Source organism: Stegodyphus dumicola, chromosome X2 (assembly GCF_044657685.1).
Source record: "Stegodyphus dumicola isolate Sdum_Otavi_A_Nest chromosome X2, ASM4465768v1".
Taxonomy (NCBI): Eukaryota; Metazoa; Arthropoda; class Arachnida; order Araneae; family Eresidae; genus Stegodyphus; species Stegodyphus dumicola.
Window position 1 is genome coordinate 8,926,774 of NC_140781.1, and position 16,083 is coordinate 8,942,856.

General features: G+C 30.7%; 1 protein-coding gene across 1 annotated transcript in view; it reads left to right on the forward strand.

Annotated features, from left to right (window-relative positions):
- Window positions 1-3,145: 3,145 nt before the first annotated feature.
- Window positions 3,146-16,083, forward strand: part of LOC118193197 (A-type potassium channel modulatory protein KCNIP1-like) — a 163,579-nt gene continuing 150,641 nt past the window's right edge. Inside the window, exon 1 of the mRNA XM_035364248.2 lies at window positions 3,146-4,045. The gene's annotated coding sequence lies outside the window, so the exon portion shown is untranslated. The remainder of the gene's footprint in view (window positions 4,046-16,083) is intronic.

The window sequence follows — 16,083 nt, forward strand, 5'->3', positions numbered from 1 at the left end:
ATAAGAATAATATATTAAATTTAACTTTAGCTAATAAGTAATTTGGAGTGTATATCTTCCTGTAGAAATCGGATCCGTGTCTTTTGATTTTTAATATGATCTTTCCACAGGACAGCAGAAATAAACGCAGTTATGGTCATCAAAACTGCTATGCCGAGAGTGAAAGCAGTTAACAGATTCTTACTTATTTTACAAATGCATTACAATGAAGAATGAAATGATCAAAATCACCGGTAATTTTAAGATACAGAATATACAGAAACCAGCACTCTGAGTGTCCGTCTCTGAGAGTAATAACCGCTGTTATACGTCGGGGCAATGGAATCGTGGATGGTGGTTTTGAATATTGTAATCTACGCGTCTTGATTGGCATGCTTGAGTTCATGTGTCATACTGTTTGGTGATGATGTCGTACCAGACTTCCTGTAACTATTGACTAGACATTTCCGTTGGTGAGAGGTCTAAAGAACGCTCCGGTCAAGGCAGGAAAAAGGAATACTCTTTGAATTGAGGAAACGTAATATAGTGTGGGCAACATAAGGAGACGTCGCGCTGTCCTGTTGAAAGATGGAGTGATGAAGCTCTCCAAGATACTGCATAGGCATATGCATTAAAAACCCGGGAAAGATGGTTGGATATTCAGACTAGAGGTGAATGGAATGCCAACCCCATAACACCATATATCTCAAATGAGGTATGGGCTGGGTTGGTATGACGATGAAGAATGCCAGAATCCAAGGTTCGTTTATCATAAACGGCCATCCTAATGCAGTAAATAAAAAGGAATTCGTTACGAAAGACGATGTCATGCTATTGCGTTCATGTGTGCCACTGAACGCAATATTGTAGGCGATGATTCTTACTGTTGCGTCAAGGGAAGTCGAAGCAATGATTGCCTTGCAGACAGTTCATTACAGACGTCTCACCATGGTGCATGATGTGACTGTACAACCTCTAACAACGATGCGGGCAAGATATCTGTCGTCTCTGGCACTGGTGAATACTAGAGACCAGGATAGTTTTATGTGGTACATTTAGGTCCGTCGACTGCAAATTCTCTTAATAGTCATTGAATCTCGTTGATTGCGAGCAGTAGCTGAGCGGTGAAGTAATCGAAAGACCTAGTAGGCTACGATTCTCTCCCGATCAACATCTGAGATGTGTCAGCATGAGTTCCTTTTTCTTATACGAGACATCACACTGCCTACAACATTAAAAACATCAAGTAAATACGATTTACGAATGTCGCTGCCTTTTTATACTGCTTCGAGTTGTTATTAATCTTACCTTTAACTTTCCTAAGGCATTAAATAGTAAATGATTATTTGTTTTAGCATGTTCTAGCTTTCGTGCAAATTTCAGATTTATTGCGTTCTTACTTCATTACATAGCAATTTTTATGGCCAGCAGTGTATTTCCTTTGCTTGGTGGAAAGATGTTCTTGAATTAAATCTTAAAACAGTTTTGTGAAAACACATTTTCGTCTTTCTTTACTACAGTTCGCATAGTTTTCAAAACGATTAATATTTTAGTATCTGTCAAAGTAACTTATACGTTTAAGTAAATGTACACACAGTTTGATTCTAACAAAGATATAATACTTGCAATAATATTCTTGGTTTAGAAAACGAATGAAGGAAATACAAATTTTTTAATCTTTATTTCTCTGGACCTTTGATAAAAAATAAACACATTTCGTACTATAACATTTGCGTTACTAATGCTACTTCGTAAATGAATATTTTGACAAGTTAAACATTAGTTTATTCATGTGCTTTATTATTTCGCAGTCTGAACAGTTTTTGGTCAGAATTACATTTGAGCATCCCTTTTAAAAATAGATAATAGAAAATAATGAAAGATTTTAATAAATATGCGTTTTTGTTAAGAAAAAGTAATATGCGAGAACAGCTTTATTGGATGGAAACTCTAAGAAAGAATTTTTTCAAGTCCAAATTTAAATATTTAATCATATTTAGAGTGAAAAATGTTTAGTTTTTGTATCAAAATTCATGTCAAACGCTCTAAGATATCCGAAAATAAAAAACAGTTCTTTCTTATTAAAATTGTCACATGATGTAGTTCTGTATTCTTACGCAACGCTGAGATGTTCAAAATGTTTTAGCCTTGCTTGCTAAACATTCCATCAGGTTTCTATTTAGATTTATTTGTTTGATTATGGCAAAACGTAAAAGTGCTACCTTCGTAAGTTTTTTTCTGGGGGGGGGTTATATTATTATGGCAAAGACTCGAGGGCTATCTGTATAACTGGAGGACTTTCTAAAGGAAACTATCTCGCATACACGTTACACATGGGGAAAACCACGAAAACGTCCATGCAGCCAGCCCGTTTGCGAGACTCGAACCGCAGACCGAATAACCAGTATTCAGCGATTTTACAGCTCGGCCACTGGTGGGCCCCTTCCTTCCTAAGAAAAGGGGTGCTTCATGAAAGGGTTTCTAAGGGAAAGCGGATCGTATTTACACTAAACATAAAGAAAACCATGAAAACTTTCGTACAGCGCAGCCAAATCGTACGCTGAATTCGATCTTAGGCAAAATTTCCAATGTTAAGAAGTTTTATACATTTGACCTCTTGTATTTCAAGTACTCATATTTGAAACTGCTTAGTTCGAATTTTGAAATAAATAATATAAAAATTATGACGCGTTTTAATCGGTACTTAATCAGTTTTGAGATAGTTATTGGAATAGACTAAGGACAATGATTAAGTTGCAGTGAAAATAGTTACAAATTGAAGTGAAATAGATTTATCATGTCTGTAAATAAAGACAACCACGAGACAGAAATATAATAAAGACACCTTTAGGATAAATGAGGTTTTAAATTGTATCTGGTGTGATTTCATGAAATACTTGGTAGCCGATATTTTGCCTTTATTGAAATGTAATAATCGAAGTTCGATTTCCTCAGATTTCGTCTCATAGAAATGTCAGACAACGCTCATGAATTAAGAATGAATTAAAATGAACGATCTGGAGCGCGGGTTTCGCTGTTGTAGTGACGTCACGGAATCAGAGTAGCTCGGTCTATCCAAATCTGGGGTTGGGAAGGAGAGGGCAAAATGATGCGGGTGAGAGCAGAGAAGATGCAGCGCGCACCCACCACATTATTGCTCCTGTCGATAACATTCCAGTGCACATGCGCACACCGGGGAAGGTGCCCTGACAATCCGAGATACAGAGGGGTATTTATTCGTAAGATCCTCCGAAAATGAAAATCCCTCATTACCACTGAAGTCGGGACTGGACTTAAGTAACAAAAAATGCCTGAAACCTAGCTTTCGTACTGATTGAAAACCGAACTGTGAAAAACTGCATTTTTCCGGCTGCTTCTACGACGTCGGTGTTGAGTATGGTAGTCAAAGCTGTAGATATATCACCGAAGCAGCACCGCCAGTGTCCGTTCCTGGATTACGAAGGGAAATCTCAAAGATATTTCTCCTACCATCCCCCTTTTTGCTTGTCCGTCGCAACATGGTGAATCTTTTGACTCCATTCTCACTGAAGTCATGCACAGGTGCTAATTCGTTAGTCATGAATTTTCTTCTGTAGTTTTATTATTGACTTCAAGTACCTCTATCTTTGAGGTTTTACTAGTTCAATTTCTCATATTGTAATAAAGTATCGTACATGCTTCTCAAACTTTAAACGACATTGCATGAAACAGTGTTTATTGCAAGACAATTAGTTAAACGAAGATGCCTATATATACAAAAAATAGTTTCGATGTACAAAACTTAATTTTGTGCTTTAACTCTCTCTTCTAACTTCTGTAAATAAACTTAATTCATTTCAGTCTTCAAAGTTTAAAGATAACTCTCCAAAGAATTTAATTTTTTGATCTATGTCGATGTTTTCTGAAGATCTTAATACGCAAACCACCAGCAAGAAATTTACGCTAACCGAATCATAACTGTAAATATTCAAGTGTCCTTTAGTTGTGAGTTAACCAACTAGAGAACTTCTGAAGCATGCTGGACAGTTCAAGCTTTCCTGTTAAATAACAGATCTATGAAAGTGAGGTAAGCATTATTAAATAAATTTGATCTACATATTACTGTGCATATTTCTATGAAAAACATGAAATGATGTAGTATATGATAAATGTTTTGATTCCTTCACACATTTAAATATGAACAGAAAACTCAAAACTCAAATATTGGTTAAGGAGTTTAACATCTTTTTAAACTGCAAAAGAAAAATTAAGAATAATAAATATCCGAAATTATAGTTTATGAAAAGTTAAGGATTTTTCATTGTATATTTTAATTTTGCATGTGTTTTCATAACTGAAAAATGTCCGTCTAGAACTCACTGTTAATAACTAATAATTAAAATCAATAGTAGGCAAAATAAGCATATGCTGTTGTTCTCTTTCTTGACTGATCGCCGCTCGAGTTGACCTCCGACTGGAATGTTAGCTATACAGAATTTTTGTTTAAGTTAAACATTATTTATAAAGATTAGGATTGCGATAAAAATAAATACATTTCAAATTAATTCTTCATATTAATTTTTAGGTGAAATGTAAAATAGTAATTATTTTTATTAATTTAAAAAAACACGCCAAAAAGTTCATTTATGAATGAGTAGTATTTACGTATGTACTTATGATATATGGGTGTACTCACAAAGGTATATGTTCATAAGTGAACCAAAAATCTTATTCAGAATACGTTGCTTGTCGAAGTATTTTTTGTCCTTGGAATTCAACTGAATCATCTAAACATATAGAAATCACAGAAGCTGAATCAATAAATGCCAATAATTTGTGTAATTAAAAATTCAAGATTAAACATTTTAAATTTGATGTAATTGAAAACAACTTTATAGTTTTATAAGACACTGGTTTCTTTAACTATTTCTTTAGTATTTCAACATTTTATTGAGGTAAAATATTTTACCTGATAAATACTAGAGGATTCCTTTTTAAAATTACTTTATTTAACTATCTTAACATTTAAGTGTAATGCAAAATCATTTTATTCTGTTCTAAAGCAAATAAATATTTTAAATTGCTTTACTGAATTTTCCCCGAAACATAAATTAAAAATGATTTCGTTGTATTTGTCTGATGCTATAATCAATGGCCTCGTTCTGTAAGATACTTTTAGAAATGTAAAAATATTAATAATTAGGTTTAAATGTGAATTAAGGAAATCAACATATAGTGGGATCTTCGGCGAGGTAATTAAAATGATTTTGTTTCTTTTATATCTGAAGTTTAGATTATCGCTTAATATGCCTGAAGTTTCCATACCTTTAAAATTCAATATTTAAGATTCTGTGCGGAGAAATAAGTGTCACATAAAATCCGAAAACTGTTTTCTATTATATGAAATTAAAAGTTTGTAATAAAATAAGGCATATTATGTAAACAAAGCTTTTTTAAAACAGTCAGAAATGCGTAATTTATTATGTAAGTAAAAGTATGTACTGCAATGAATATTTCAGTGACCATATACAAGATGTATTTTCAAAAGCTTTGTTGCATTGAATATATTAAATGCTTTGCGATACAATTTTGTTGAATTGCATTTTAAAAATATTTGCAATTTTTTTGCACAATTTTTAGTTTACAAGTTAAATTTTTGTTGTTTCAGAGTGTTATAAATTCATTTAAGCTAATGCTAACACATTTTATAAATAATATCCACTTAAAGATTAATTAACAAGAATGACAGTAATTTAATGCTAAAGAGTAATAGTCTTAAAATAGGAAATTATATGCAATTGTAGTGCTTTTCAACTTTATTTTTATTAACTTTGAGTCACGAAGAAATGAATTAAATAGCTTTGCCTTGAGTACACATGTTTCAGTTTAGAAACGTACGAATCGTCTCAGGGCTACTACCTTTCTAAGACGAGCTCCTCTGACCTCCAGTATTTCTGGGTTTTTCATTGACTGACTATCATTCTCTGAGTCTTATATTGGAACTGATAATTATAATATTATTCTCTATGACGACCACTCCCTAATTAGACTGAGATCATCAAATATAACTTTAGACAATTGCCGAAGGATCTAATCTCACTATCAGATGTTTAATATACGTACTTTATTTTCTGCACAAGTCAATAATTAGTGTTTGCAACTCTTTAAAATAGCAAAATTACTTTTATTAAAATAGTAGTTAATTGTTTGTGAATCATTAATATTAGCCTTCTTCAGTACTTAAGTCTTCTGTAAATCTTTGTATGCTGTCATCATTAACCTGTTTCCATGCTATATGCCGTCAATTAAACCGACCTCAAATCACTGTCATAGCCTTTAACACCTTCCGACGAGCTGGCATCTAACCTTCGAATAGCTATCACTCCGAAGCGAAGCCAACCGAAATATATCATACAGGCTGTGTGCGGCGGTTATGATAGAATGCCATTTAAATGACTCATCACATTCCTGTATGATTTATACTAATATTTTCCATTTATTATTTGCGTAACTGCTTGAAGTCCAACAAATGAACATTCACGTGGCGCAAAAGATAGTTCATTTCTATTTTTGACATTATTTCAATCGAATCGTGCTCATATTTTTAAGTTGACAGTTTAGAGTACTTAAGTATGTTGAACACCTTTTGGGAAAGGCATTTCTGATGTGCTTGTCTGATTTTAAGAGACGGAAAGAATTTTATTGCAGGAAAACGGGGAAGAAATCCCGGCTGTTACCTTGAAGGGAGTTTCAAGTTCTTAAACTTTAGAAAAGCAATTAAGTCATAATCTGAAGAATAATAAGTTGGCTGATTTACTTTATTGAGATAAAATTGTTTTAGAGGTATATATATGTATTTTCAAGTCCACCATGGAGAAGTCTGTCGAACTTTAAGTAAAAAAAAGAACAATTACTTTTATTGTAAAAAATGTTATATATTATTTACAAACATATTTTACGTTTCAACTACATATTATCCCCAAAACCAGTCAGTAAATTTCATTACAAACGGGTTTTTGTTTTTGAGGCTGTGGAAATTTCATAGTGATCGCTTTTAGAAAAACTTTGAACCATTATTCCTTTAGTGATTTTGCGGCAAAATACTGTATTCCCACAGAAATTCTATCTCTGTTTCTTCTATTACAGGAAAATCCCACAAGCACAAATTTTAAAATTGTGTTTAAGGGGGCTCAAACACCTTAAACCCCTTATGATCTTCGAATATGTGACTGTTGCAAGAATTGGTATAACTTATTTATTTTAAATGCCATTACTTCCAAACTTTTACAGCTGACTACATAATATAGCTGCTTTGTAAACTAGTAACAAGAAAGTTTCTGTTACCACAAATAGTTTTGTAATTTAATCCTCTTTGTGACAAAATATTTCGCCATGTTTCCACCTTGCGCGCATGATATTTAAAAATGGCTAATGGTACATGCTTGAAATTTGATGGAATTCTTTATATGGGCACTATTTTCTAACTGAACAAAAATCTGATGAATATTTTAATATTGAAAAATTTTATGGACGAAAACCTTACAATTTTTTTTAATAAAATACATTTTATAAACTCAACTCAAAATAAAATAAAAATTTAACATGAAAATTTTAGAATTTTAGGTTCACAGTAGTCTCCAAATGTTATAAAAGCTATATATTAAATATGGAATTAAATTATGTAACAGAAGTTTTTAAACTGTGCGCGTAAAGTTGAAACATGACGAAAAATGTTGTCACAAAGCGGATTAAATTATAAAAATATTTGTGGCAACACAAACTTTCTGATTACTATTTCAGAAAGCAGCTATATTATGTAGTCAGTAGTAAAAGGTTGGAAGTAATTGCTTTTAAAATAAATAAGTTATTCCAATTCTTGCAACAGTCACCTATTCGAAGATCTTATGGGTTTTAAGGTGTATGAGTCCCCTTAAGACAGAAAATAATCATAATTTTTCTATAAAAAAGCTGTTGGAACTTGCAATACAGCTAGGGAACGCATACGGAGGTGGCGACGTTTGAAAATGGATATTTGTCTCATGTGCGTGGTTGCCTGAGTAATTGTTATGCGCATGGTTAAAAGAGTTTCTCGTATTCTGAAACTTCGGCTGCTTCAACTGAGTGGTTACTGTAATACGTAAGTGCTGTTTTAGAAAGCGAAATGATTATAGAATAGGTGAATCAAATAGTCAAAATTCATTGAGAAAATATATTAGTAAGTGGTTTTGAAGTTAACAAATAAAATTAATAATAGTTCAAGGCTTTTGCAAATTTCTTTTATTTTTTCCTTTACAGATGATATCCGTTTTTATGTATTTTAAAATAATGGTCCTTTTCAATATTTTAGGAAATTAGGCATGCGACTGATTTTTTCCCTTCAATTATTCACTACTTATCTTTGCTAATTTGTAATTTTACATTCGTAAACCAGTATGCTACATGCCAGCTTAAGGAAGATTTTTAAGTCTTGACAAAGCATAAAGAACCATTACGTCAGATATGGCAAATCAATAATCAGCTTCACTGCTATTCATCTTCTCTAAGATGACCAACTTTAGATGAACAAAACATCTTAGAGAGGATTAACTTCATTTCCTACGGGAGCTATGGAAAAAAAATCTTTACTTTAATATTCTGAGTTACATTAAAATTTTCAATAAGGTATTATTGAATTCCTGATACAATTAATAATGTAATTAAATATCATTTATCTTACTTAAATAAGGATCATGACAGAACTAAAACAGTATGTTTAGATTGCTATGAAATCTCGCAGTTCTAACACGGGTGGGCGTAACACAGAAGGTAATAAAATTTGAAGTCTATTTAACTAATCTTTATGTTAAATTAGTAGTACATTCATCGGCAATACTACCTTCACATTCGTTAATAATATTAATAGTTACTCCCATTGCTTTGAAGGTAATTGATTTTTTTATTAATTCCAGAAGTTCAGATTCCTCAAATTTTGGTTTACACATCTTCTCAATCGATTTACCTTGTTTATTATATGAAAGAAATTTGAATTAAATCTGAGAAGTTAAAGGACGGCAATAAGTTTTATAGTTTTTGTTTTATTTTGTTATATTTACGACAGAATCTAAACATAAAATGTAAAATGAATAATATTTGTTTCTCTTTGTAGTTTTAATTTAAATAAATTCATACACAAAACAAGTATGTAAATAGAACTGCTCTCAGAAACAAAAATCTTCAAAGAGGTCCATCACTTTGCTTCATATTTCTAATGAAAAAATTTTAAGTCAACTATTTTCTCTCACATAAAAAACAAAACAAAACGAAAATAATAATAATAATAATAAAAAAAAACAGATGTTGAAGTTTTGTTGAAAATATTAAACTCATAATAATATTATAACATTTATATCAAAGATATATTTTTGTAATTTATCGCAGTTCTAAGTAATGGGCGAACTAATATTTTTTTCATAAGAATATCGCATTATTCAGTCTTGGAAATCAAACAGTATAGTCTGCTAAGCTCCAAGATATTTTTACAAGTATACCGCAGTCTTGTCCAATAAGCAAGTTTATTTTCACAAAATTTGGGAAATATGAAACACTTTATCCGTTTTTAAATATTAGAATATAAGTGGCCAGGGTTGCAATGTATATCAAACTATGGCAGCTAAATCGACACTTCGCTCATCTTCTTTTCGTAACCAAGGCAACGCAAGTCAACACACGAAACGAATTCTGAAACAGTTCTCTATAACTGACTCATCTGCCCCAAACACCGCTTCTGTGCTTCCACAATGATTATAACGATTCCAAAAATAATAAAAAAGACAATGCCGAAAAATACCTTTACAGCAGCAGCGTCTGCAAATATTATTACAGACTTACGCTTTATTCAGTCAGGAATGCATTTCAAATAGTCAGCTCACTTAGTTTCAATTAATAGTCCGCAGAAAATAGATAAATTCAAGATCATATATTTTTCTCAAAATTACAACACATGATGTTGAATTAAGAATAATATTTGTGCGTCATATAAAACTAAAATATATAAATAAATAACCCTTTCTTTTGAAGCTTGTAAAAAAGTTAGCGCTTGCTTTATTGTCATGAGTTTCATGTCGTAAACTTTGAATCATTATAATTAAAATGTAATATAACGAATTTCATGGAGAAATGTGACAATGCCCTACGTCAGTTTTCTCAGGTAAGAGAACTTCAATTAATTTGAAATGTTTAAAAAATTAATAAATTATTAGATACTATTTTTAACACGGAGAATTTTTAGTGATTGTTCTGAGAATGAATTACCTGCTCTTTTAAGGAAAGCTAATATCCCAGTTTGTATAATTCATGTATTGTGTATTGACCAGGTAGGAACCTTAAAAGAGAAATGATTAATATAATATGATAACTTTTGGGTGATTTTTGTAACCCTTTTGACAATCCTAATATTTATTTTTGTTTCAACTGAAGGATAACAAGGTTAGTTCAGAAGCGTCTACCGAAGCAAAAAAATATTTTATTTGTAAAACTTGAAATAAGCGCATTATTTTTATAGACAGGGAACAAGCATCTGAATCGTATTTGAAAGATGATTTTCTATACAACTTTTGGCTGTTTTATATTTAATATAATAGGATGAACTAAAATACTAGATGAGTAAGTAAATGATATAAATATATTAGGATGGAGTAAAGCACTAAATGAAATAGGTACTCGATCAGTTGTTCTCAACATTTCTTGCCCCATGCATACTTTCACCATTGACAGATCATTCTTCCATCCCTCCCTTGTAAAACTTTAAAAAATGCATATGTACATTTTTTTAGAGTTAGATTATTAAATTATTTTTTAACTTGTTATATAAATTAAACAACAAAATATACGGAAAATGTTGTTAAGTGCTAAAACGTGAATAAAAATATTTTTTTTTACATTCATAAATTAAAACAAAATGCTTTGAGTCAAATAAAAGCCTGACCGCATGAAACTATGAAATTTCTCCTTAGGAAGTAATTCTTCCCTGATTGAGGACATCTGTACTGGATGAATAAGATGAAGTAAGATATTAGGATGAAGTAAATAATTTCAGCAGTAAAAAAAGGTGACAATATTTGTAACAAAGTATATGCACTAATATCTGTAGTAACTTAATATTTTTTCAGAAGAAACTACCAGTTCTTATTTTTGAAAATGTTCTGAATTTTAGAACTTAGAAATTAATTAAGTTATTCAGAATTATAAAAGTAAAACAATTTCAACACGTTCTTTTAGATTAATTTACATTATATACAACATAATTGGATACAGAAACAGCATCTTCTTTACGCTGTGAAAACTAAACTCATTTAATTTAATACGTGATTACTTAACTCATAGTAAAAATTTTTTAATTTATCGTTTCTTATCTGTGATATTAACTTTAATATTTAAGTCAAACTAATTCACAGCAAGGAAATGGAGGCAAGGGGCTTCAGACCACCCAAATAAACTACTTGATCTCGTTAATTATACGGATCCACTTTTCAAAGAATTTTTGGGCCCACCAGCGGCCGAGCGGTAAAATCGCTGAACACTGATAGTTACGACAAGGGCTGGAGTCCGGGCGAACGGGGTGGCTGTATGCGCGTTTTCCCCGTGTGCAACGTGTATAAGTGTGCTTTGCCGCAATCAACTAAACCAAAGATTTTTTTAAGGGTGTTCCTTTTGCATTTGTATCATCAAGAAAAGTTTATTCAACAGTGAAAGAGACATATATATATATATGTAATAATTAATTTTTTAGCTCATTTTTTAATAAAAATTATATTACGAGCAGAAATTCATATTAAAACATAGAAAATTCAAGTTGCATTCAAAAGGATTGCCTTAAAAGTAATAAGTTTTACTTAAATCGATATATTTCACATTAATTAATTTAAATGTTCCATATCATTATCAAGAATTATTTTCAATATGCATTCAGTTATTTAACACATTGTATAAATTAATTAATTACTAACAGTAAGTAATTATATAAAATTTTTATAACAATATTATAATAAAACGTAATTAATAAATTATTATCACTGAACTTCTAATAAATGCATATTATCCCCTGCATATTTCCGTGTATTAGCAGAGAAAGTTTAGCAAAATTTTTACTTCTTTTGTCAGGAGACCAAAGTAAATACGAACTCCAAATTACTAAAATAATTCTATAACAAAAAAGCTAATACTTGAAAATCATTAATAACTATAATAATATTAATATTATTTAACTAATAATTAATAAAAAATAAACTTTATTTTACTTAATCTTAAATTAATCAAGCTTCTAAATATCAGTATCCTACTCCAAAGTTTCTAGCGAATGGTCGAAAGTCTCTGACTACTTACCGGCAAGTTCGAATGAATGACATCGTCCTCCATTTCAGCATTAACATCGTTGCCACCAGCTTCGTAGATAATATAATCTTCATTTCCTTTCATAGAATTTACTGTTGAAATATTTCTTCAATCCTTTCTGATTTACTTATCAAATGGATGAAAATTTGGTATTCACCTTCAGCTCGTTTGATAAGTCTAGCTGAATTAAACGACCAATTATTCGAAATTTATCCATAATTAGCAGATTTAGTTTTTCAGCTCCAGCTGCAAATAACATAGTGTTCAATCTGTGAAAGCGTTTCTGCTTAAATAAAATCTACTTCACTTACTATTGTTTTTCTTGAACTCAGATACATAGCTGGATTTATAGGTCGATTTTGTTCGTCTTATACACGGATGGGCTCATTTTCGGAATTACTCAACATTACTTTCAAAGCAGCAATTATAATTAAAAAAATAACATTATTTTGTTCTTTGCTTCTTCGATAAAGCTGCATACTCTTTGAGATTTTTTATTCTGTATATTTTACAGACAAGAAGGTTATTTTGACATGCGACTTAAAGCTGAAAATAATACTGTGATTTTCTAAATTGTATTTCGCTAGTTTACTTTTACTTTGAAAAGACGTATTGTTAAGCGATCTTCAGTGTTTACGCTGTGAATTTTACACCTTAGTTATCAGTTTTATCTGATACCAATTTCAGAAACTATTTGCTTGGACCTGTATGATCTATATGATTTCACATTATTAATACCTGTAAATGGACCTATATGATATATTTTGCATTATTATTTCCTGTATGTTAATGGGCCTATATGATTCCACATTACTTAACATTAAAAGTAATCAGAAGCTAATAGAAATTTTTCCAATTTATTTAATCAGTTATCAGTTTTTTGGTTTTTCTGTTCTTTCTGTCTGTTCTAATTTTTTAATAAATAAATAAATTTATAAAATTATTGAAATTCTTAGGAAGAGCTTACAATATGAGGTGATAGTACCTTTCTATATAATATCGTCATTTATTAGTCCCTTTTTTAGAGTATAATTTTACTGAAAGCATGCAATATTCGTATAAGTTTTAGAACTGAATCTCTTAATAGTCAGAAACAAATGTATTAACAAATTTTCCATAGATGAAATGAGACTTGGCTTATAATCAACTTAATTTATATTATATAAATTGCAACTTTCAACATGAGTTTATATATTAAAATGTCTGCTTAAATAAATTATAGACTGCGCATCAGCGTCAAAAAGAAAATAAAGAAAAAAATGTAAGTGAAATAAAAATGTTAATATTTCCTTTATATAAACTATAAATGTAAGAAGACATTTAAAATAAATATGTTAGCGTAAACTGACATCTGTTAAATCTGAAGAGAAGAATAAAACTAGCATCCATTATTTACTTTGACACTCTTTACTTAGCAGCATACATGTTGCAAAAATGCAAAACTGCATATATTACATATGCAGTATATATTACATATATACTGCATATATTACATATGCAGTATATATTACATATATACTGCATATGTATGTACTGCAATATATACTGCATACATATGCAGTATATATTACATATATTACATATATACTGCATATGTACAAATACATATGTACATATGCAGTACAGTACATATGTACATATGCAGTATATATTACATATATACTGCATATGTACAAAACCGGTACTCCTGAATTGCTCTTCATCAAAACTGGGGCGGAATTGGGATGCTCTCCTTTTGGGATATTTACTAATTTTTTTTATTATGTGAGTTTCATAAAAACTGCAAATTGAAAAAATGTTGTATGAAGTTTCGTGGTTCCTATATGACATATCAATTAATTTTTATAATTAGAGAAATTTCGTAACAAAAATTTCATGAAATCAACTTTCCTTTCCCAAATGACGGAATACCAATTATTTTCTCCTTTGGTCTGAAGTTTAACATTTTACAGACATGAAATTAATTTTGTCAAATAAAAAAAATTGTGAAGCCGTAATTCAGGGATTTGAAGATAGATATTTCGTGTATGAAATTTAATTTTGGGCTTTTATGAGTATTAAGTTTCATTTTATTTCAAGCTGCATTATTTTGTCGAATGATTTAAGAAAAATGTGTTTGTTTTAACCCGTAAAAGGAACTAGTGATTATATATTGACTGAGCATCGATCTGAGAACATTCAGAGCCTATTTGGTGCCACACCGTTTCATGGATCGTCTTTTCACATTAATGCTGGATTCTTTCATTTTCAGAAGTTGGATAGTTTTTCGTTTCAGTTACTTACTTGTATTTATCTTTACCATTTGATGATTTTATCCTTATTTGACATTTTCTTAAACATATTTTTTGTTGATTTTCTGAAAATTTTGTCATCGTGAAAACTGTTTTCTCGTTTTGTATTGTACTGCGCCCCATAGTTTCTTTCCTTTTTAACGTTTTCCTTATTATCCTATGCGAACTTACGCATTTAAGGATTTTGCAATTTTGTAGGATATTTTATACACATAGTTGTAACCGCTTTTCTGTGTTTTCTAACTTTTAATTTAATATGCTATCAGACAAGAACGCATATTCTAAGTCACACCTTAAACGTAAGGAATTTTTTAACCATCTTCGTTTTTGCTTAAATGCAATCATCACAGTATCATTTCCAAATTTCTTCAAATCGAATGGAATCTTAAATCTTCTCTTCGCGTTTCGAAATGCATTAATTGAAATTATCACTTCTTCATCACAATATCAGAAACATACGTAACCGTCTATCTAAAACTGAGTAGGAGTAATATCAACTGCCTTTCAGAATTGTCGATTGTACTTCAAAATTTTTTCGCATTTGATGATCAATCTTATAGAACCGAAACCGATTGTCAACAGTATAAAAGAGTCGTTGCATTTAAATTACAAAAGCTCGCATTGAGGTCCTTTAGTCCCATCTGTAAGTTAATCTTATAGCTATATAAACTCTAATCGAATTGTAAATATATTTAATGTTAATCTTTTGAAGGAACAGATGAATGTATGAATGTATTAAAATATAATTTCAATTTTCAAATACACCTAAAGCGTCAGCTCCTTACCTCATTTCTCCTATTGAAAAAGCTTTTAAATTCAGCAAAATTTCAGACGCAGAGCAAGATATAGTCCCCCACTTAATTTTACGTAATGCTAATTTTGATAAAAAATATTTCATTTCAAACTTAACTAAAAAGAAAGGAAAGCCTTAAGTGAAATTCCATTTAATCCAAATATTACTGTTCTCGAAGCTGAAGGGGGGAAAGACCGTTGTTATGAACAAACACGCATACATTGATGGATTCTCGAAACTGATAAATTAAGACCCATACTGCTTGTTCTTTAAGGATTTATAACTTCTGAATTCACGAAAGTTTAAACAGCTACTGAATCTTCTCAGGCACCCTCAACTTGGCTTAAAAATTACTCATTCGACATATTGCTAATTGTGCTAAGTTTCTATGCTTTTCACAAAATTGGAATTCCTTTCACCATAAAGTTTCTAATTTAGTAACGCAATCGTATCCTTTAGGAAGCCTTTATTTTCTAGATTTTCCTCTTTATTTTCCAACAAAATTTATTCTGTGAAACATTCTTTTGATATCGCCTGTAAACATAAAGTTATTTCTTCCAATAGCTCAGTTGTGGTTCTTTTAGTGTTAAATAGTTGTTTGCTAACATTCCAATTGAGGGGGCACCAATCTGTTTAAAAACAGACTTGCAGAATTTCATTTCCCACATCCTG